Source organism: Triturus cristatus, chromosome 4_1 (genome assembly GCF_964204655.1).
Source record: "Triturus cristatus chromosome 4_1, aTriCri1.1, whole genome shotgun sequence".
In the NCBI taxonomy this organism is placed as follows: Eukaryota; Metazoa; Chordata; class Amphibia; order Caudata; family Salamandridae; genus Triturus; species Triturus cristatus.
Window position 1 is genome coordinate 1,255,340,502 of NC_140585.1, and position 24,517 is coordinate 1,255,365,018.

Genomic DNA, 24,517 nt, shown 5'->3' on the forward strand with positions numbered 1-24,517 from the left:
TCAGTATTTTTACCCCTCCAACCAGTATTTTTCAAACCATCCCTGGCAGCCTGCTCTCAGACCAGTTAGGCCTGCCCAGGGCAGTAATACCGTACCTGTTCTCCCCCTGGCTAATAGATTCAAACCCTTTGTCAAGTGCACAGGGGCTTGACGAGAATGACTGACACCAGTCCAGGCAGAGCCGCAGGGCATTAGGTCTATGTCCCGATCATTAATACATCTGTGCCACCTCCCCCCCCCCCCCCCCCAAGTTGGCGCCTGCTCCCCCACCTAAGTCAACACCTAACAACCCTGGGCCCCCCTGTATGAAGATACTGTCCTGGAATATAGCAGGTTTAAGGTCGAAAAGAGATGACGTGCTATGGCAAAGGTCCCTCTTATCCTGTCACATAATTGCCTCACAGGGAACTTGAGATACCACTGAGATCGTTTTTTTGGATGGTTTCATCTCGTTTTTTAAGTGTGCAATATCGTCAACCATGGGTAGAGCAAGGGGGGTCTCCTTTTATGTGTCCCCCTTGAATTAGCCTGCAAAACTAGACTAGTAGAGTGTCAGTCACCCCATCTGTTAGCAGCGGAGCTGTTATTTAAGAATCATCCCCCCTGTTAGTAGTTAATCTCTATAATTCCTTATCAAGTAGTTTTGAGATTGAACACTTAGTAGCTTTAGAGGGGTTTCTTGAACTTTATGGGGAGATGAAACACTCTTATTATGAGATTGTAATCTTAGGTGACTTTAATATTCATCAATGTCACCTCAAATGCACTGTCACAAAGGACCAGGGGGTTTTCTCACCACTAGTCACACACTTTGAGCACTCGGTATAAGGCACTCACACAGAAGAGCTCCTCTCAGCTAATAACTTGTGTTGCCTAGAGCAAACCAAGGCAAATGCTCCCGCTCCTACCTATACAGGCAGGAGCTGCTCCAGTACTATTGATTTTATAATGCTCTCTGCACCTTTAGTCACTGAGCGTTTCTTGGAGCAGCCACATGATCATAATCCCTTTATGCTCTAACTGGTTTACTTGTCCGCTTTACATGGAGTAGAGGGCAGGAGCATCCCAAACGCGGACATTGGTACTAAAGATCAAGCACATAGGCTGAAGTGGGAGAAGGTGATACCGGGAAGCTTCCTGGGTAATTTGTATGTTTAGTGTGCTTGAATGAATTAAATCTTGTCATGCGCAAAACTTTGCCCAATGGGCGTCAAGGCGCCTAAGTCAAATACACATAGTCCAGCTTATCAATCGAGAACAGCGAACTTTTATTCATACGCTTTGGTAAAATACCAGGTTTTAAGGGCCTTTTTGAACAAATCCAAAGAAGGGAGAGTCTTAACCTCAATTGGAAGAGAGTTCCAAAGCTTAGGGGCAACCACAGAGAAAGCTCTCGCTCCCCATCTGGCTAATCTAGTGCGTGGAACTACAAGTTGAAATAATCCAGCAGACCGAAGGGTTCTGGAAGGGCAGTAGCGAGTAAGCAAAGAGCCAAGTGCATTTTCGGTGTCAGCCACAAGAGCCCTGTAGGTGAGACATAGAATCTTAAAAGAGATTCTATATTGGACAGGAAGCCAGTGAAGATCTCTTCTAGCAACTGTAGCCGAAGATGCCAGAGGGAGGGCAAGAACAAAACGTGCAGCAGCATTCTGCACAATTTGCAATCTATGGATCAAGCATTTGTTGGATTCAGCATATAAGGAGTTACAGTAATCAAGCCTGGAGCCTATAAGAGCCACTGCAATCTGCTTCCGCGCCTGCAAAGAAAGATAGCTACGAATCCTATTTAGGGTTCTAATAACACCCCAACATGTGGCCACGGTCCTGTTTATTTGGAGCGTCATGGAAAGTGAGGTGTCAAAAACCATGCCGAGATTTCTGGCGGATAAGGAGGGGGTGGGGCAGATGCCAAGAGTAGTAGGCCACCACTCACTCGACCAGACGTCTAGATCTTTCCCAAAGACCAAAACCTCTGTCTTGTCGCCATTTAACTTTAGGGAGTTGATGACCATCCAATCTGCAACATGCTGCATGCATGACCTAAAGCCAATGGCGGATGTCTGGACAGAGGAGTGGGCCAATGACACCATAATTTGGGTGTCATCGGCGTAGGACACCACCTCCATCCCCTGCGATCTTAATAGTCTGGCAAGGGGGGCCACATAGATGTTAAACAAGGTCGGACTCAGAGCCGACCCCTGTGGCACCCCGCATTGCAATGACTTGGCAGGGGAGAGGAAACTTCCAAGCTTTACTCGTTGTTCTCTATCACAGAGAAAAGAGTCAAGAAGATTCAAAGCCGGTCCGGTAACCCCTGCCTCACTAAGCCGAGAAGTTAAGATGGCGGGAGACAGGGTATCGAATGCGGCTGTGAGGTCTAGAAGGACCAGTATTATAGTTTGGCCACTATCCACCTTGCGTCAGATGTTATCGACTACTACCGTGAGTGCGGATTCAGTGCTATGATGCTTTCTGAATCCGTGCTGTGTATTATCAAGATACTCACTGGTCTCAAGAAAGGTGGAAAGATGAAAGTTGAGGTGTGCCTCCAATATCTTTGCAGGAGCCGGAAGCAGAGAGATGGGTCTAAAATTTTTAAGGACACCAGGGTCCAGAGAAGGTTTTTTGAGAAGTGGCTTTACAATAGCCTTCTTCCACACTACTGGAAAAGAGCCCTGAACAATGGACTTATTCATGACTTCCAGCATAGATGGCAAAATACTGTTTTTACACTCCTTCAGAGGTTTTAAGGGTATAGGATCCATAGGAGAGGAGGATTTGATCTTATCAAGTAGGAGACTCAATCCTTCAAGAGATAGTAAAGGAAATTCCCTCAATAATTTGAGAGGCTCTTTACCCAGCGCATCTAACTTGGCTATGGCAACAAAAGTATCCTTATCCAAGGACTGACTTTGGGCTTCGAGAGACAGATGAATGTCCAGGATTTTGTTGTGGAAGAAGTCCGAGATGTTATCACATAGATCCTGGGAGCTCACTACCGGGTCAGGAAGTTGAAGAGAGCATAGGGAATCGGCAATTTTAAAAAGCTCCCTAGATGACGTTAGGGAACCAGTAAGGTTAGAAAAATACTCTTGCTTCTCCAGTATGACTCTCTGTTTGTAGTTCCGCAAAGCGGATTTGTGAGCTACTCGATCTTCTGGATCCCAGGACTTCCTCCATCTTCTCTCGCTACTTCTACAACCTTGCCTTAAGAGTCTAAGATGGTCGGAAAACCAGGGAGCAGTAGGTTTCTGACGGGCTGCATATCGCAGGGAGGCGGGGGCAAGCTCCTCCACCGCACTAGAAAAAGAATACATAAGTTCCTGTGCTGCATCATTGGCAGTCTTCGAAGAGAAGGATTCAGAGAGTCGAATAAGGGGGACAATGGTGTCATCAGTGATATTTCTGTAGTTTCTCCTAAGGGTGAATGATGTGATATTATGATTAATTAAAAACTGGGCGGGGAGGGCAAATACAAGAGGTATTGCAAGGTGATCCGTCCAGACTAGCGGCAAAGGTGAGCCCGTAGATAACCTGGAATCACTCGAGAAAACCCCATCAAGGATATGACCAGCCTTATGTGTAGGGCTGCTAACCAGCTGAACAAGGTCACAAGCTTCAAGTGACTCGGTTAGTGTTAAAGTATCCTTTGAGTTGACATCATCGAGATGAAAATTAAAGTCACCCAAGATGGAAAGGGAGGGTTTTCCGAAATAAGGTTCCAGGATTCTGAGAAGGTCAGAAGGAAAACTCGCCCTAGGGCCAGGTGGTCTGTATATAAGTATTCCAGTAAAAGAAACGGATGGTGCACACAGAATGCAGAAATAAAGTGCCTCAAAGCTATCTCCAGGAAGAGACAGGGGTTTAATAGAGCAAGAGAGCGAGGATTTAATGAGAACAGCAATTCCTCCGCCTCTGCGCAAAAGTCTATCCTGTCTATGAAGAAGATAGCCATCAGGGATGGCCAAAAGAAGATCGTGACCGGAGGTGTCCGAAGCCCAGGTCTCCGTAATAAAGACCCAGTCTGGCTGTCTTTCTTCAACAAAGTCATGGAAGGCAATATTGTGCTTAATCAACGATCGCGCGTTAATTAAAAAGCCAGTTTTATGTGACGATGCAAATAAACATCCCGTGCTTGAATGAGATCTAATGGGGCTTGAAACAGCGTAACAAAGGGAAACCTTACATAACACACATCGCTGGAAGTACGCGCACTCATCAGGTGAGAGACGGTGAAAGCATCGTTGCACTGGGGGTCTAAGGGCCATGAGTTCAGCCGGAGAGTAGCGCCTAGGCATCTCGTAGAACGGTAAGGAAGGGTCAGCCGAGTCCAGCCCGCCCTGCAGCACGTCCTCAGCGCGGACGGGCGCAGACGGGCTGAACTCAGGCGTAACTCCGGCGGAAGTCCGGCGATCCCGCTGCGCGATGACGCTGCGCGAAGGCATGGCTGCCCTTTATGCTGGTCGAGCCTCCTGAATGAGGACTAGACCGCAATGTGGCTCACCCCTCACCCAATGTGGCCGCCAACGAGACAGTGGCGAGGGACCCGCGAAATGCGGTGTGTTTCAAATTACTGTGCGGGTAAGATGACAGCGTGCAGGTAAGCGGGCCAGCCGTGATTAAAAACAGGGAAAAAAGTCAAACCTAAATATAACTAAAGCGACAGAACGAGGGATTTAAAATATGCGAAAGCAACAGAGTAACAGCACGCTGCACGCAGAAAAGCCAAGACTGAATGCTAACTCACCTCAGTTTAGCCTGCCCTTTATGCTGGTCGAGCCTCCTGAATGAGGACTAGACTGCAATGTGGCTCACCCCTCACCCAATATGGCCGCCAACGAGACAGTGGCGAGGGACCCGCGAAATGCGGTGTGTTTCAAATTACTGTGCGGGTAAGATGACAGCGTGCAGGTAAGCGGGCCAGCCGTGATTAAAAACAGGGAAAAAAGTCAAACCTAAATATAACTAAAGCGACAGAACGAGGGATTTAAAATATGCGAAAGCAACAGAGTAACAGCACGCTGCTCGCAGATAAGCCAAGACTGAATGCTTCAGAGATCTCAGTATGAATGGACACTACCATGCAGAATAGAGCTGTCTTAGATGCTTTTGATAAGCTACCAAGCAGATAGCTACCTGTTTAACCACTAAGAGCAGGGCTAACAAGTCCCGAGGGACGAGGTGGAGGTCAGGACTTGTAGGAGGGCCTACAAGTCTGCAGCCCAACGGAGGAAGAAGCACATTAGGTAACAGGCCAGGGAGGCTCTTGGACAAAGCAAGCGTACTGTCTGATAGAACAAAGTTCTGGGCCGTATTCAATAGCCCCCTTTTCTCCGATACAGCCAGCCCTAGTACAGACTGCACTATATGTGCTGCACGCTGGGTTCAGCATTTCGAAGGAATATACAGCGGTGACAACCTAGAAGCGCCTGAGGTACAATGGGATCCCAGCTTAGCTAGCGCACCACTTCATTTCAGCACAGATGAGGTCTGTAAAGCTCTTCAGTCCACATCTGGGGGAAAGCTCCAGGCCCGGATGAGGTCCCTTCAGACCTGTATAAGGCCGACCCTGTGGTTTGGGCAAAGATATTGGCACGGGTCTTCAATGCGGTCTGTACAAGTGGGTTCCCTTCTTCCTGGGCTAATTATCCCTATATTTTTAAAAAGGGCTCAAGGGACTACCCCGCATGTTATCGACCTATTTCGCTTTTAGACTAGGTTGCCGAAATCATGGGGAAAGTGATTTTTGATTGTTTATCACTGTGGCTACATAATTTTAATGTCATTTCTGACCTACATTATGGTTTTAGGCAAGGTAAAGGGATGCTGGATCAATCTATCAACCTGCACCTGGTGGTCGGGAAATACACAACTGCCAAGAAGGGTACCTTGCATATGGCTTTCATGGACCTAACATCGGCATTTGACTGTGTAAATAGATCTAGGCTGTGGTTTACGCTCCAGGATCTGGGTTTGGATACAGATCTGGTGGCCTTCCTACATACCGCCCATAATAACACCATTGTGGCGGTGAGATTTATTGAGGATGGCGGCGTGACAGACTCCTGGGAGGTCAGGAGAGGGGTCCGGCAGGGGTGTATTTAGGCCCCCTGCTGTTCATGCTTCATATCAATAAGCTAGGGGACCTCCTGTCATACAGCTGTAAAGACATCCAGAGAGCTGGTTCTAAGATGATCCCTACACTCTTGTACGCAGACGATGCGGTGCTGTTTGCCAGGACGGCTGTAGGTCTCCAAAAACTTTTAAACCTTTTCATAGATTTTATGGATTCACTTGATCTAGCCACTAACTTTTCGAAATCCCAAACAATGATGATAGGTACCCGGGAAGGCTTTTAGGTTTAAGGTTTTTTGTAAGGGGCAGAATTAACAAAAGTGTCAACCTTCCCTTATTTGGGGGTGTTGTTTGATGATCGAGGGACCTGGGCTGCGCAAAGATTACATAAAAAGAATGTCCTGGCAAGAGCAGCAGGGGCTACTATAAATTTTGCAAAAAGGCTGGGGTCAAAGCGTGTTTCCTCCCTGCTCAAGGTGTATAGAGAAAAATGTATCCCTATGGCCATGTACGGGTTTGATATTTGCAGTTTCAAAGATGTAAGGGACATCCAGGGGGAAGAAAACAAATTCCTGCGCAAACTTCTTGCTGTCCCTAACATCAACCCGGCGTTTATTTTACATGAGGAGCTTGGCCTGGGATACATCTCTGACCTTATTGCCGTTGCATCCCTGCTGCGTTGGCTGAGAATCTGGTCCTATCCCACCCTTACTTTAAACCAACTTGTTGTAGCAGACTGCACTGTACACAAGGGGGTCTTATGCATCCCCTGGCTAAAGTACATTATGGAGCAAATGAAATGGTTAGGCTGCCCGACCTGTATTTCAACCCCAGGTGTTTAGGCCCGGTAACATCAGGGACATCAAACATCAGTTTTTGGCCAAGCAGCAGGGAGTAAGGGAGGGCAAGGAATTATAGGGTCTATTCACATACCAATAGTATACGTGAAACACTCGTACTCCTAAATTAAGGATGTATCAAAAAATGAAAATGAAAAGATACTCATGGGGTCACCTAAGGGCAGATCCCTTTAAGGACGTAATCCCTCACTCACCAAAGGTGACATGCTTCATCATAGGGACTCTCCTCCCAAAGGAAACACCTAGTTCCTTTGAGGGCTACAACTCTCTCACTGTGAGGGAGGAGCTCAGGGATGTTTTGATGGAGTCTGTGGGTGTCCTAAACCCACTAATGATGAGTCTAATGTGTGAGTGAGAGCGCAGCGCAAAAGAAAAGACTATCAAGTGTATAAACGTGAATGAATGTTAAAACTGGCTATTAGGCTGTAGAAATCAGTTTAATCAAAGAATGCCTAATGTCAGGTTTAAAATAGCAATGCACACACGGTATGGATTTAAACCGCTGTGGTGTGATGACAAGGGGTCAACATGTTTCAGCCGTATTGATCTATGGTTGGATCAGGCTTTCAACAGGACCTAAACATATGCTGCTGCAGTGAAAAAACGTGAAAAACAACCAGTTAATTATAAAAGGATATAGTCCATAGAAACCAAAAGAAAGTTTTGGTGTTCCAGTGAAAGAGTTATTTCATCAGACCTACAAGGATGACAAAAAGAAACACATAATAATTGTCAGCCAAGTCTTCATGCTGAGGTGTATAAACAATGCAAAACAGTGGACCTGTGAAGGTGAACCCATAAGCAATAGAAAAACTCTTACCCGCAATAGCTGGGTGTGAAACCTCACCTATCCCTGGCAACCGCTCAGGAAGGGAGCACCGCTCTATAATAGAAAGAAAAAGAGCGAGCTGGGTTGAGAGTCCATAAGTGTGCCAACTACTTAAATGCAGAGAGTGCCTATAAGAACAAGGACACCTGCATGTGAACTGACAACCCATAAAAGATCCTCAAGAGAAAAGACCTATTAAAAACAACTGGAGACAACATAACTCCGGCAACACTTGTGTGTAACTGAATTGATGAAAAGATACAAAGCTGATGGCTACAGAGACATAAGAGACATTGTTTCCCTCAGTATGTGAGTCAGCAACAAATCTATATCTCTCTTTGCCCTAATGAGGTGACGGAACGGTCATGTCTCCATTTGAAATCCCCTCATTGTGGAAAGTCAGTCACCAAACCCAAAGACAGAATACAGAGCTCCCGATGTCCATGAAACCAAAGGGGCGAAAAAACAGGCAAACAAACACACCAAAGAGAAACAAAACAACAGCAAAACAGGGAAGGGGCTCTCAAAGACCATAGCAGCGGTCCCACCTGTCCGTCGGTGCTGCAAGGCAGCGTGAGTCTGCTGCCGGAGGTGACCGAACAGCGGTCGAGCCAGCCTTTAAATCTGATTTGATTGACGTAGTTAATTAGTCCCATGTGGTACCTGTTGTACGGAAGCAACTCCATTTGGGTTAATGCGCATGCTCAAATTAGTGTGCCACTAGAGAAGCCTCGTGCGCATATCTTAAGAAAGCACACTGAACCCCGCGCATGCGCATACCTCTCAATCAAATCAGATTTAAAGGCTGGCTCGACCGCTGTTCGGTCACCTCCGGCAGCAGGCTCACACTGCCTTGCAGCACCGACGGACAGGTAGGACCGCTGCTATGGTCTTTTAGAGCCCCTTCCCTGTTTTGCTGTTGTTTTGTTTCTCTTTGGTGTGTTTGTTTGCCCGTTTTTTCGCCCCTTTGGTTTCATGGACATCGAGAGCTCTGTATTCTGTCTTTGGGTTTGGTGACTGACTTTCCACAATGAGGGGATTTCAAATGGAGACATGACCGTTCCGTCACCTCATTAGGGCAAAGAGAGATATAGATTTGTTGCTGACTCACATACTGAGGGAAACGATGTCTCTTATGTCTCTGTAGCCATCAGCTTTGTATCTTTTCATCAATTCAGTTACACACAAGTGTTGCCGGAGTTATGTTGTCTCCAGTTGTTTTTAATAGGTCTTTTCTCTTGAGGATCTTTTATGGGTTGTCAGTTCACATGCAGGTGTCCTTGTTCTTATAGGCACTCTCTGCATTTAAGTAGTTGGCACACCTATGGACTCTCAACCCAGCTCGCTCTTTTTCTTTCTATTATAGAGCGGTGCTCCCTTCCTGAGCGGTTGCCAGGGATAGGTGAGGTTTCACACCCAGCTATTGCGGGTAAGAGTTTTTCTATTGCTTATGGGTTCACCTTCACAGGTCCACTGTTTTGCATTGTTTATACACCTCAGCATGAAGACTTGGCTGACAATTATTATGTGTTTCTTTTTGTCATCCTTGTAGGTCTGATGAAATAACTCTTTCACTGGAACACCAACAATTTCTTTTGGTTTCTATGGACTATATCCTTTTATAATTAACTGGTTGTTTTTCACGTTTTTTCACTGCAGCAGCATATGTTTAGGTCCTGATGAAAGCCTGATCCAACCATAGATCAATACGGCTGAAACATGTTGACCCCTTGTCATCACACCACAGCGGTTTAAATCCATACCGTGTGTGCATTGCTATTTTAAACCTGACATTAAGCATTCTTTGATTAAACTGATTTCTACAGCCTAATAGCCAGTTTTAACATTCATTCACGTTTATACACTTGATAGTCTTTTCTTTTGCGCTGCGCTCTCACTCACACATTAGACTCATCATTAGTGGGTTTAGGACACCCACAGACTCCATCAAAACATCCCTGAGCTCCTCCCTCACAGTGAGAGAGTTGTAGCCCTCAAAGGAACTAGGTGTTTCCTTTGGGAGGAGAGTCCCTATGATGAAGCATGTCACCTTTGGTGAGTGAGGGATTACGTCCTTAAAGGGATCTGCCCTTAGGTGACCCCATGAGTATCTTTTCATTTTCATTTTTTGATACATCCTTAATTTAGGAGTACGAGTGTTTCACGTATACTATTGGTATGTGAATAGACCCTAGGATTTCTTGGTATGTACTAGGTTGGTTAGGGGATTTAATCCGTAGTGGTCTTTAAAAGTTGTCCCTTGAACCCCCTTTCCTTGAACTGTTGTAGTGTGTGAGTATTTAGAGCAGCCGTGGCTGCGGGTTCGCATTTTTACAAATGTATTTGTCTCTTGCACAGACACACATTGTTTGGTGCTCTAGTATGATCTAAGGTCCACCCTGACCTATGAAATAGCGGAGTTACTGGCTTTGAAAACACTTGGTTTCTGTTCTTTATTGGCATCATGGCTGAGCGTCCTGGCTTAGCTTTTGATGATGAAATGGCTCAGTCGATTTTGACTGCACCTAGTATCATTGACACTCTCCATATGAGCACAGTAGCACCTGGGGAGGATTGGGCCAAATTATTGACACTTAAAAAATCACATTCACGGGTTTTCATACATGGAGCCATAATGAATGAATATCTAAGGGGTAACTGTGCCCCCACAGAATTGATAGTTACCAACGCTCCCCGCCTTTTCCTTGATGACAAACTTTTCTTGAAAGACTGGTCCCTAATAGCCTGGCGCTGCACTCGCGACTGGCTGATTTTAATTATCAACACGGCCAAACGTGTAGCTGACTTAATTCTGGTTGAAATTCAAACTTTGGAATCCCAGATTAAAGTCACGTTGTCAGCTGCACAATTCAAGAAACAGAATGATGAGAATAACAAAAACAACAAAGAATTCAAGGACTCGATATTACTTACAAAGATCAACAAGTTTAAAAAAGATTTAGCACGATTCTCTATGGAGAGAATTTATCCTTACACCAGTGCTGAATATGCACCCCCTCAGTTCAACCGACAGGGGAGGAGATATGGGTCCAATTATTCCACTTCTGGAAGTGAAGAGTGGTCTAGTGACTCGGATGGGTCAAACCAAGGTCAACCACCGACAAGAGGTTTTTCTAGACGTAATAGAGGACAATGGAGAGGTTACAGAGGAGGTCCTCCACCTCCTGGACCGCCACCACCATGGTGGACCCCTAGTCCTTACCATTATCCTGTCTTACCCCCTCAGGGACAATTGTTTCCTTTCCAACCTCAGGCTCCATTTTTTCCCAATCAGCCTTTTTTAGGCTCAGGCCGAAACAGATCGAGAGGGAAACGTCGGAACCAGAGGACACAGGTCCACTGGGCAGACAATCCACCGGCACACTCCACCAGGAGCATGACGGAAGCATTAGCGAACTCTACCAACGAGACGCTATAGTTGTGAACTTGAGCAGTCACACACTTACTACGGATCAACAAGCCCTTTTGAACAAAGGCTTAGGGTTTGTTCCCACTTTTGGCGGTGACACTTTACAAATCAGACAGGAATTAGCACAATTCTTCCGTAAGATACGGCTGGAGTTTTTCTTCAGAGACAAACCTCTAGACACAATGGAGGATCTCAATACCAACACTGGCCTGAGAGGTAAATCCATGTTCAATCCTCTGGGGAATCAAGTTCCCCCTCAGGTTTTGACTTTTGAGAAAGCAGTCACCACACAGGTCTCTAACATCTGTACCAACAAGACCAGACAATACCAGAATCTTAGCAAAAAAGAACAACTGGCCATGCAGTCGTTAGCAGCAGATTCATCCATTACGATCAAACCAGCTGACAAGGGTGGAGCCATTGTAGTGATGGACACCTCCCTGTATCGTTCAGAATGTTTGCGACAGCTTGGGAATACGCTTTTCTATAGACCTTTACGTGAAGATCCCACTACCAGACTAGAACTTGAAATCAAAACCATGGTTGAAGAAGCCCTAGCTAACGGCTGGGTCACTGATCAAGAAGCTAAGTTTTTGGTCAGAAGTCATCCTATTATTCCCTACTTCTATACCTTACCTAAGGTACACAAGACACAAAGACCTCCCCCTGGGCGTCCAATAATATCCGGACTGGGATCTCTACTTGAACCTTTATCCACGTTTGTGGACTACTTCTTACACCCCCTAGTCTTGGACATGCCAACATATCTTAGGGATACCAAACATGTTTTGAACCTAATTGAGACCATTGAGTTCAATGAAGATGAAGACTTCCTCGTCTCATTTGACGTAGAGTCACTGTACACCTGCATCCCGCAGGATGAGACCCTTGCCACTATAGAGAGCTTGCTACGTGAAAAAGAACTTGACTCTATCACTCCAGTTTCCTCCATCATCAACTGTGCCCGAATTGCAATGAAGGAAAACTTTTTCAAATTTGAGGACCGACTCTTCTTGCAAGTGTCTGGCACCTCGATGGGCAGTGTTTTTGCCCCTAGTCTAGCCAACCTGTACATGCACAGCTTCGAACAAAAACATGTCTTTAGCGCTCTCAACCCATTTAGTCATCATATACGTTGTTGGAAGCGCTATATTGATGATGTGCTTGTAATTTGGTCTGGCCCTCAATCTTCCATCAATGAGTTTAAGATCTGGCTCAACAGTCAAAATGATTTTCTTCGTTTCACATGTGAGTTCAGTAAATCAAGTTTACCCTTTCTCGATATTCTGATTTCCTCTACAGATGGGGGCCTGAGTACTGAATTATTCAGGAAACCAATGGCAAAGAATTCCCTGCTACGATATGACAGCTTTCATCCTAAGGCTTTACGCCAGAATCTGCCATTTGGCCAGTTTTTGCATATTAAGAGGAATTGTACCACCATGGCCAAATACAAAGATCATGCACACGATTTAGCCAGCCAATTGTTGGTGAGACATTATCCCAAAAGATTGATTAAACAATCATCTAAGCGTGCAGCCAACAACAACAGGGCTGCCTTATTGGAACCCAAACCTGAAAAAGAAACCACTAAGAGACTGACCTGTGTACACACGTTCTGTAGCTTTTCGAACCAGATAAAGAAATGTATTCTTTCTAATTGGAAGATCCTGAACATTGGCTCTACACCACTCAAACGTCCCCTTTTTGCATTCAAACGCAGTTCGAACATTAGGGATCGACTGGTGCATACCCGTCCGCGTGAGGTGTCTGATATGCAGCAAAATACACTTTGGCATCTTCCCGCGGTACGTGGTCACTTTCCCTGTGGTAACTGTGCTGCTTGTGCCAATACTAAGCATACCACTGAGATCAACATAGGGACATCCAGACCATGGATTCTCACGAGCCATACTAATTGCAATAGCAGCAATGTTATTTATCTCATTACTTGTCCCTGCTCCCTTCAGTATGTTGGTATGACTACTAGACGAGTCAAGACAAGGATTTTGGAACATAAAAGTACCATTCGTTGCAAAAAAACAGCCACAAAGCTTACTCAACACTTTGTTACAGTTCAACACTCACCACAAGAGTTACATTGGACGGTACTTGAAAAACCCTTCATTCCTTCACATATTGTGGATATTGCAAACTTTTTGTTCAGGAAAGAGCAGCGTTGGGTTCACAAGCTGAATAGTTCTGAGTCAGGACTCAATGATGAGATTCCGTGGGTCTCTTTGTAATCAGTACTCTGCGTTATATAGATATATGCATGAGTGATTACTTATATGGATGCAGAGACCATGTTATATTCTGTATCTCTATAGCTTGACTATTACTTTCTCTGACCTCTTGGACTCCACCACCCTGATGTCTCTGTCATACATTAGATGTTCTGTCTGTTTCTATAAGTTATGAGAGAGACTATTTGGTTGTTGAGCATTGAGCTGCTCAGGTTCAAAGATTTTACAGTTGTGGCTTTCTAAAAGAAATTTCTTTTCTTAGCAAACGCGTTGGGTCTAGGTGTGCTCGATTTATTGTCGGCACACTTTTTGCACGGTGTCTCTCATTATCGATATGCCCGTTCCGCGCTATGATACCACATTTGGTCTGGGCGGAAGCGGGCTTCTTTGGGAGGTATGCGCATGCGCGGGGTTCAGTGTGCGCTCTTAAGACTTGCGCACGAGGCTTCTCTAGTGGCACACTAATTTGAGCATGCGCATTAACCCAAATGGAGTTGCTTCCGTACAACAGGTACCACATGGGACTAATTAACTACGTCAATCAAATCAGATTTAAAGGCTGGCTCGACCGCTGTTCGGTCACCTCCGGCAGCAGGCTCACGCTGCCTTGCAGCACCGACGGACAGGTAGGACCGCTGCTATGGTCTTTGAGAGCCCCTTCCCTGTTTTGCTGTTGTTTTGTTTCTCTTTGGTGTGTTTGTTTGCCCGTTTTTTCGCCCCTTTGGTTTCATGGACATCGGGAGCTCTGTATTCAGTCTTTGGGTTTGGTGACTGACTTTCCACAATGAGGGGATTTCAAATGGAGACATGACCGTTCCGTCACCTCATTAGGGCAAAGAGAGATATAGATTTGTTGCTGACTCACATACTGAGGGAAACGATGTCTCTTATGTCTCTGTAGCCATCAGCTTTGTATCTTTTCATCAATTCAGTTACACACAAGTGTTGCCGGAGTTATGTTGTCTCCAGTTGTTTTTAATAGGTCTTTTCTCTTGAGGATCTTTTATGGGTTGTCAGTTCACATGCAGGTGTCCTTGTTCTTATAGGCACTCTCTGCATTTAAGCAGTTGGCACACCTATGGACTCTCAACCCAGCTCGCTCTTTTTCTTTCTATTATAGAGCGGTGCTCCCTTCCTGAGCGGTTGCCAGGGATAGGTGAGGTTTCACACCCAGCTATTGCGGGTAAGAGTTTTTCTATTGCTTATGGGTTCACCTTCACAGGTCCACTGTTTTGCATTGTTTATACACCTCAGCATGAATACTTGGCTGACAATTATTATGTGTTTCTTTTTGTCATCCTTGTAGGTCTGATGAAATAACTCTTTCACTGGAACACCAAAACTTTCTTTTGGTTTCTATGGACTATATCCTTTTATAATTAACTGGTTGTTTTTCACGTTTTTTCACTGCAGCAGCATATGTTTAGGTCCTGATGAAAGCCTGATCCAACCATAGATCAATACGGCTGAAACATGTTGACCCCTTGTCATCACACCACAGCGGTTTAAATCCATACCCTGTGTGCATTGCTATTTTAAACCTGACATTAGGCATTCTTTGATTAAACTGATTTCTACAGCCTAATAGCCAGTTTTAACATTCATTCACGTTTATACACTTGATAGTCTTTTCTTTTGCGCTGCGCTCTCACTCACACATTAGACTCATCATTAGTGGGTTTAGGACACCCACAGACTCCATCAAAACATCCCTGAGCTCCTCCCTCACAGTGAGAGAGTTGTAGCCCTCAAAGGAACTAAGTGTTTCCTTTGGGAGGAGAGTCCCTATGATGAAGCATGTCACCTTTGGTGAGTGAGGGATTACGTCCTTAAAGGGATCTGCCCTTAGGTGACCCCATGAGTATCTTTTCATTTTCATTTTTTGATACATCCTTAATTTAGGAGTACGAGTGTTTCACGTATACTATTGGTATGTGAATAGACCCTAGGATTTCTTGGTATGTACTAGGTTGGTTAGGGGATTTAATCCGTAGTGGTCTTTAAAAGTTGTCCCTTGAACCCCCTTTCCTTGAACTGTTGTAGTTTGTGAGTATTTAGAGCAGCCGTGGCTGCGGGTTCGCATTTTTACAAATGTATTTGTCTCTTGCACAGACACACATTGTTTGGTGCTCTAGTATGATCTAAGGTCCACCCTGACCTATGAAATAGCGGAGTTACTGGCTTTGAAAACACTTGGTTTCTGTTCTTTATTGGCATCATGGCTGAGCGTCCTGGCTTAGCTTTTGATGATGAAATGGCTCAGTCGATTTTGACTGCACCTAGTATCATTGACACTCTCCATATGAGCACAGTAGCACCTGGGGAGGATTGGGCCAAATTATTGACACTTAAAAAATCACATTCACGGGTTTTCATACATGGAGCCATAATGACTGAATATCTAAGGGGTAACTGTGCCCCCACAGAATTGATAATTACCAACGCTCCCCGCCTTTTCCTTGATGACAAACTTTTCTTGAAAGACTGGTCCCTAATAGCCTGGCGCTGCACTCGCGACTGGCTGATTTTAATTATCAACACGGCCAAACGTGTAGCTGACTTAATTCTGGTTGAAATTCAAACTTTGGAATCCCAGATTAAAGTCACGTTGTCAGCTGCACAATTCAAGAAACAGAATGATGAGAATAACAAAAACAACAAAGAATTCAAGGACTCGATATTACTTACAAAGATCAACAAGTTTAAAAAAGATTTAGCACGATTCTCTATGGAGAGAATTTATCCTTACACCAGTGCTGAATATGCACCCCCTCAGTTCAACTGACAGGGGAGGAGATATGGGTCCAATTATTCCACTTCTGGAAGTGAAGAGTGGTCTAGTGACTCGGATGGGTCAAACCAAGGTCAACCACCGACAAGAGGTTTTTCTAGACGTAATAGAGGACAATGGAGAGGTTACAGAGGAGGTCCTCCACCTCCTGGACCGCCACCACCATGGTGGACCCCTAGTCCTTACCATTATCCTGTCTTACCCCCTCAGGGACAATTGTTTCCTTTCCAACCTCAGGCTCCATTTTTTCCCAATCAGCCTTTTTTAGGCTCAGGCCGAAACAGATCGAGAGGGAAACGTCGGAACCAGAGGACACAGGTCCACTGGGCAGACAATCCACCGGCACACTCCACCAGGAGCATGACGGAAGCATTAGCGAACTCTACCAACGAGACGCTATAGTTGTGAACTTGAGCAGTCACACACTTACTACGGATCAACAAGCCCTTTTGAACAAAGGCTTAGGGTTTGTTCCCACTTTTGGCGGTGACACTTTACAAATCAGACAGGAATTAGCACAATTCTTCCGTAAGATACGGCTGGAGTTTTTCTTCAGAGACAAACCTCTAGACACAATGGAGGATCTCAATACCAACACTGGCCTGAGAGGTAAATCCATGTTCAATCCTCTGGGGAATCAAGTTCCCCCTCAGGTTTTGACTTTTGAGAAAGCAGTCACCACACAGGTCTCTAACATCTGTACCAACAAGACCAGACAATACCAGAATCTTAGCAAAAAAGAACAACTGGCCATGCAGTCGTTAGCAGCAGATTCATCCATTACGATCAAACCAGCTGACAAGGGTGGAGCCATTGTAGTGATGGACACCTCCCTGTATCGTTCAGAATGTTTGCGACAGCTTGGGAATACGCTTTTCTATAGACCTTTACGTGAAGATCCCACTACCAGACTAGAACTTGAAATCAAAACCATGGTTGAAGAAGCCCTAGCTAACGGCTGGGTCACTGATCAAGAAGCTAAGTTTTTGGTCAGAAGTCATCCTATTATTCCCTACTTCTATACCTTACCTAAGGTACACAAGACACAAAGACCTCCCCCTGGGCGTCCAATAATATCCGGACTGGGATCTCTACTTGAACCTTTATCCACGTTTGTGGACTACTTCTTACACCCCCTAGTCTTGGACATGCCAACATATCTTAGGGATACCAAACATGTTTTGAACCTAATTGAGACCATTGTGTTCAATGAAGATGAAGACTTCCTCGTGTCATTTGACGTAGAGTCACTGTAAACCTGCATCCCGCAGGATGAGACCCTTGCCACTATAGAGAGCTTGCTACGTGAAAAAGAACTTGACTCTATTACTCCAGTTTCCTTCATCATCAACTGGGCCCGAATTGCAATGAAGGAAACTTTTTCAAATTTGAGGACCGACTCTTCTTGCAAGTGTCTGGCACCTCGATGGGCAGTGTTTTTGCCCCTAGTCTAGCCAACCTGTACATGCACAGCTTCGAACAAAAACATGTCTTTAGCGCTCTCAACCCATTTAGTCATCATATACGTTGTTGGAAGCGCTATATTGATGATGTGCTTGTAATTTGGTCTGGCCCTCAATCTTCCATCAATGAGTTTAAGATCTGGCTCAACAGTCAAAATGATTTTCTTCGTTTCACATGTGAGTTCAGTAAATCAAGTTTACCCTTTCTCGATATTCTGATTTCCTCTACAGATGGGGGCCTGAGTACTGAATTATTCAGGAAACCAATGGCAAAGAATTCCCTGCTACGATATGACAGCTTTCATCCTAAGGCTTTACGCCAGAATCTGCCATTTGGCCAATTTTTGCGTATTAAGAGGAATTGTACCACCATGGCCAAATACAAAGATCATGCACACGATTTAGCCAGCCAATTGTTGGTGAGACATTATCCCAAAAGATTGATTAAACAATCATCTAAGCGTGCAGCCAACAACAACAGGGCTGCCTTATTGGAACCCAAACCTGAAAAAGAAACCACTAAGAGACTGACCTGTGTACACACGTTCTGTAGCTTTTCGAACCAGATAAAGAAATGTATTCTTTCTAATTGGAAGATCCTGAACATTGGCTCTACACCACTCGAACGTCCCCTTTTTGCATTCAAACGCAGTTCGAACATTAGGGATCGACTGGTGGATACCCGTCCGCGTGAGGTGTCTGATATGCACCAAAATACACTTTGGCATCTTCCCGCGGTACGTGGTCACTTTCCCTGTGGTAACTGTGCTGCTTGTGCCAATACTAAGCATACCACTGAGATCAACATAGGGACATCCAGACCATGGATTCTCACGAGCCATACTAATTGCAATAGCAGCAATGTTAATTATCTCATTACTTGTCCCTGCTCCCTTCAGTATGTTGGTATGACTACTAGACGAGTCAAGACAAGGATTTTGGAACATAAAAGTACCATTCGTTGCAAAAAAACAGCCACAAAGCTTACTCAACACTTTGTTACAGTTCAACACTCACCACAAGAGTTACATTGGACGGTACTTGAAAAACCCTTCATTCCTTCACATATTGTGGATATTGCAAACTTTTTGTTCAGGAAAGAGCAGCGTTGGGTTCACAAGCTGAATAGTTCTGAGTCAGGACTCAATGATGAGATTCCGTGGGTCTCTTTGTAATCAGTACTCTGCGTTATATAGATATATGCATGAGTGATTACTTATATGGATGCAGAGACCATGTTATATTCTGTATCTCTATAGCTTGACTATTACTTTCTCTGACCTCTTGGACTCCACCACCCTGATGTCTCTGCCATACATTAGATGTTCTGTCTGTTTCTATAAGTTATGAGAGAGACTATTTGGTTGTTGAGCATTGAGCTGCTCAGGTTCAAAGATTTTACAGTTGTGGCTTTCTAAAAGAAATTTCTTTTCTTAGCAAACGCGTTGGGTCTAGGTGTGCTCGATTTATTGTCGGCACACTTTTTGCACGGTGTCTCTCATTATCGATATGCCCGGTCCGCGCTATGATACCACATTTGGTCTGGGCGGAAGCGGGCTTCTTTGGGAGGTATGCGCATGCGTGGGGTTCAGTGTGCGCTCTTAAGACTTGCGCACGAGGCTTCTCTAGTGGCACACTAATTTGAGCATGCGCATTAACCCAAATGGAGTTGCTTCCGTACAACAGGTACCACATGGGACTAATTAACTACGTCAATCAAATCAGATTTAAAGGCTGGCTCGACCGCTGTTCGGTCACCTCCGGCAGCAGGCTCACGCTGCCTTGCAGCACCGACGGACAGGTAGGACCGCTGCTATGGTCTTTGAGAGCCCCTTCCCTGTTTTGCTGTTGTTTTGTTTCTCTTTGGTGTGTTTGTTTGCCCGTTTTTTCGCCCCTTTGGTTTCATGGACATCGGGAGCTCTGTATTCTGTCTTTGGGTTTGGTGACTGACTTTCCACAATGAGGGGATTTCAAATGGAGACATGACCGTTCCGTCACCTCATTAGGGCAAAGAGAGATATAGATTTGTTGCTGACTCACATACTGAGGGAAACGATGTCTCTTATGTCTCTGTAGCCATCAGCTTTGTATCTTTTCATCAATTCAGTTACACACAAGTGTTGCCGGAGTTATGTTGTCTCCAGTTGTTTTTAATAGGTCTTTTCTCTTGAGGATCTTTTATGGGTTGTCAGTTCACATGCAGGTGTCCTTGTTCTTATAGGCACTCTCTGCATTTAAGTAGTTGGCACACCTATGGACTTTCAACCCAGCTCGCTCTTTTTCTTTCTATTATAGAGCGGTGCTCCCTTCCTGAGCGGTTGCCAGGGATAGGTGAGGTTTCACACCCAGCTATTGCGGGTAAGAGTTTTTCTATTGCTTATGGGTTCACCTTCACAGGTCCACTGTTTTGCATTGTTTATACACCTCAGCATGAATACTTGGCTGACAATTATTATGTGTTTCTTTTTGTCATCCTTGTAGGTCTGATGAAATAACTCTTTCACTGGAACACCAAAACTTTCTTTTGGTTTCTATGGACTATATCCTTTTATAATTAACTGGTTGTTTTTCACGTTTTTTCACTGCAGCAGCATATGTTTAGGTCCTGATGAAAGCCTGATCCAACCATAGATCAATACGGCTGAAACATGTTGACCCCTTGTCATCACACCACAGCGGTTTAAATCCATACCGTGTGTGCATTGCTATTTTAAACCTGACATTAGGCATTCTTTGATTAAACTGATTTCTACAGCCTAATAGCCAGTTTTAACATTCATTCACGTTTATACACTTGATAGTCTTTTTGTTTGCGCTGCGCTCTCACTCACACATTAGACTCATCATTAGTGGGTTTAGGACACCCACAGACTCCATCAAAACATCCCTGAGCTCCTCCCTCACAGTGAGAGAGTTGTAGCCCTCAAAGGAACTAGGTGTTTCCTTTGGGAGGAGAGTCCCTATGATGAAGCATGTCACCTTTGGTGAGTGAGGGATTACGTCCTTAAATGGATCTGCCCTTAGGTGACCCCATGAGTATCTTTTCATTTTCATTTTTTGATACATCCTTAATTTAGGAGTACGAGTGTTTCACGTATACTATTGGTATGTGAATAGACCCTAGGATTTCTTGGTATGTACTAGGTTGGTTAGGGGATTTAATCCGTAGTGGTCTTTAAAAGTTGTCCCTTGAACCCCCTTTCCTTGAACTGTTGTAGTTTGTGGGCAAGGAATTAGCCAAGCCTACTGTGAGAAGGTTTGTTACACTGAGATTGAGCCCACAGGTTCAGCCTCACTTGTTACTGGTTATTAATGTGCACCATCGCTTTGTGTTAACCAGATTCCGATTGAACCTGGTACCTTGGCCTTACCAAAAAGCTACAAGAAACCTGGTGCTTTAAAGCCATGTCCTTGTGACAACTTCTCTGAGCAGGATACTCTACATTTGATCTTTTTCTGTGATTCTTATGCCCCCTGCGCAAAAGATACATACTCCTTCTGCTCAGAATTGGCCAATTAGTTCAAGTAAGGCCCGCATTACTATACCTACAAATGCTCTTCTCTTCCATGGTTTGTTTTGGGGTCGCAAGCTTTTTAACAGGGGCCTTAAGACATAGGAAGAGGCTGTCTACGCTGTGGCCAGGATGCATCTGTCTAATGTGCACTGGGAATTATATGTGCCACTCTGTGCCCGTCATGGTAACCATCCAGCCTATCCACTAAGCTAATGTCTCATTACCTTTGGACTTTACCTGTTGTATTTTCCCTTTATGACAGCACTCAGCGTCGGTTTCTAATAATGAGTTTTTATCCTTGTCAATTGTATGTATGTTCACCTGTGCGATTTGTTTTTTTTAATGTACATGTGGAATCCTTTTAAGCTATTGTAGTTTTATCAAATGCTTTTTAAATGTTTGCTTTTATGGCTTTCAGTGGCCGAATAAAGTATCTTTTGACTGACTAAATTCACTAAATAATCATTTACAGATCAGCAATTCCTAACTCTATAAGAGTAACAAATTTAGATTATGAATCACAGTACAAATTACAGCCACCACAAATCATCACAAGAAGGATCCAATTAGCATAAAAGCAGACCTTGTTGATAGTTGTCAATGAGTGCCTAAGCATCAAAATATAATATATGGTTGCATAACCTCTGTCAAAACCGCCAGCTAAAAGTGGTAAACCCTATGTCGCCCTGAATAGCACACCCACCATAAGCCCTACCTGTCTGAAGCAAGGTCGTCGCGTGCCCAGGATGAGCCTGGCGGCAGAACCAGACAATTAATCAGGTTCTGCCCTTATTAGAGTTTGTCAGGGAATGTCATGCAAGTCGAAAGCGTTTTTCCTCTGGTAGGTTCAAGCACAATACAAAGGAACTGTAATAATAATGTATTCTAAACAAAGTTAAGGAAAGTTCTTTGTTCTGAGACCAAGCAGCTGCAGCTCTATTTCTGACATCCACACCCCACTCTCTGTGTCCCACATTCCATGCTCCTGACTTCTTCAGTATTCCATAAGTGATGTAATACACTACATATCCCAAACGGACCTAGCCCAAGATATAAATTTAGAAATTTGGAAATATTGCTCACCCAAATTAAACTTGTCTCAATTAACTATAAACACAAAGTACTTCACTTTCATTAAAAGGCTGCACTGCACCTCACACGTTTTATGAAGGCTAAACCCAGAGAAAACTGCACGATGCCCTCGCTGTCCCTGCAGGTTTCTTCCACTTGGCGGGAGAATGTTCACCTATACTTCAATATAGAGGGAGGTCTGCAGCACCATAGTGGACATAGAGGAGATGGAAATTGAGTGGACCCCACTAATTGCTTTGTTGGGATACACCAGACATTTTCCGTCCCCGGCCAGACGACTGGAAGCAAGTGGCCCGCTGCTGGATGAAGGCCCCCCCAATATTGCACACTGGTTGAAAGATACCGCCAACTCTCAGACACAAGCCGCCAACTGTGCAGAGTTACAACACCCTCAAGCTCGCCCATTCAACATATTGAAACCCTTTAGGACATACCTAGCTTTCAAAACTGACAACAGCAAAACTTAGTCAGACCTCGATGCTGCTAGAGCACTACTTGCTCTTCCCGTCCCCACATCTTTCTTCGACTATAAGTCTAAGCGTGTCACTGACCCTTACTTAAAGAAACTTGGGTTTCATATGCCCCCCTTAGCAAGGGAGCAGATATAAAGTACCCCACTAAGTAAAGTAATGTCACGCACAGCATTGCTTTCTCTTGTTGACAATAGTATGATTTATGCCTGGTGTGTATCAAGTGCACTGTATGGTGTTAAATGGAAAAAATACAAATACAATGGTTCACAGGCAATCTGCATGTTGTTCAATGCAATAGAATAAAATTACATACTACATTCATACAAATAATCAATATTCACACTTAAAATCATCTAGAAGTTTCTGTAATCTATTTATCCCTTTAAATCGTACCAGTAACCCCGTCTTCTCCATCCCATGTATTGAAGAAGATTAAGATAAATATTTTGGAATCTGAATTACATTTTGTGCATTAGTACATTCCTGGTTAACATTGTGAGTGGAATCATTTGAGAGTCAATTTGATGATGCATAATTGCCATTCGAGGCAACCGTGGTTGGTAAATTCTTACCTACGTTAAGACCTGAATTTATGGATAGCAATGGTTTATTATATACAAATGCATACACTATACCCCAGTTTTGCATTGGTTGTTTTACAACTTTGTTTGACATGGATATGATGCATGGATTCACCCTGTCCAATTGCCTACATCTACCATCAAGAACTCATATTGAATTTTTTAACACTTGCGTAACAAGTCTGGGTTCGAAGAAAATACTAACTACTTTGGGAGCTTTACAAGGTTTCTTAATTATTACCCATTGTCCAATATTTATTCCTGTGGTTTTAACACCATGTATCTTGTCATAATATTCCTTACATCCTCTATGTTTGTTAATTATCTATGACCATTTTAGATAACATCATCGGAGAAGGGTTACCAACCCAGATACAATTTTGACCAGAATTTCCTTCCTCGCATGAAAACCCAGTAGCGCCAACTTCAGTAATTCTAAAAGACCAAAGGGTTTTATATACTTGGCTTTCCCAATTAGAATTACTTTTATATGCTAATTGTATAGCACTTTTGAGATCTCTATTAATGTGTTCCACCATTCCGGTCCCACTAGGATTATACATAAAAGTTGCCTTGTGAAAACCCCACAATTTTCATGTATTTTTTTGCCTTGTCCGAAGTAAACTGCACTTCATTATCACTAATTGGATGAATGGGAATACCTTCACTTTGAAATATCTCATTAAAAAAACGTAAGAACAGTATCAGTGTCTATTCTAATAATGATTTTAATGTATGGTTGCCTGGAAAATACATCCATTAAAACAATTATGTAGTTTTGACTATTTCCTATGGGTCCCATAATCTCTACAGCAACACTTTTCCATTAAGTACTTAGACTCTCCGATTCACTAATAGGTGGTGTTAATGTTTTAAGAGATTTGTCCACTGAAATACAATCATTACACTCCCTTGCTATTCTTTATACAGAAACAATCTTTGACAAAACTATTTTGAACAGTTGCCTTGGTCTTTATGATTCCAGGATGACCTTCATGATACATGGAAATAATTCTACCTCTCAGTGAAAGAGGCAGAATTAATGTATCTCCTCTTACCAAAGCGTTAACAACACAAAAAACGTGTCATGTATTTTCCAGAAGGGTCTCAGATTAACCAACTCATAATTGTTTAGCCAACCAGTGTTTACTGCGCACTCACT

General features: G+C 44.0%; 1 long non-coding RNA gene across 1 annotated transcript in view; it reads right to left on the reverse strand.

Moving 5' to 3' along the window:
* LOC146856527 (uncharacterized) overlaps positions 1 to 24,517 on the reverse strand; it is a 1,813,942-nt gene that overhangs the window by 165,943 nt on the left and 1,623,482 nt on the right. The gene's annotated exons all lie outside the window — the stretch shown is intronic.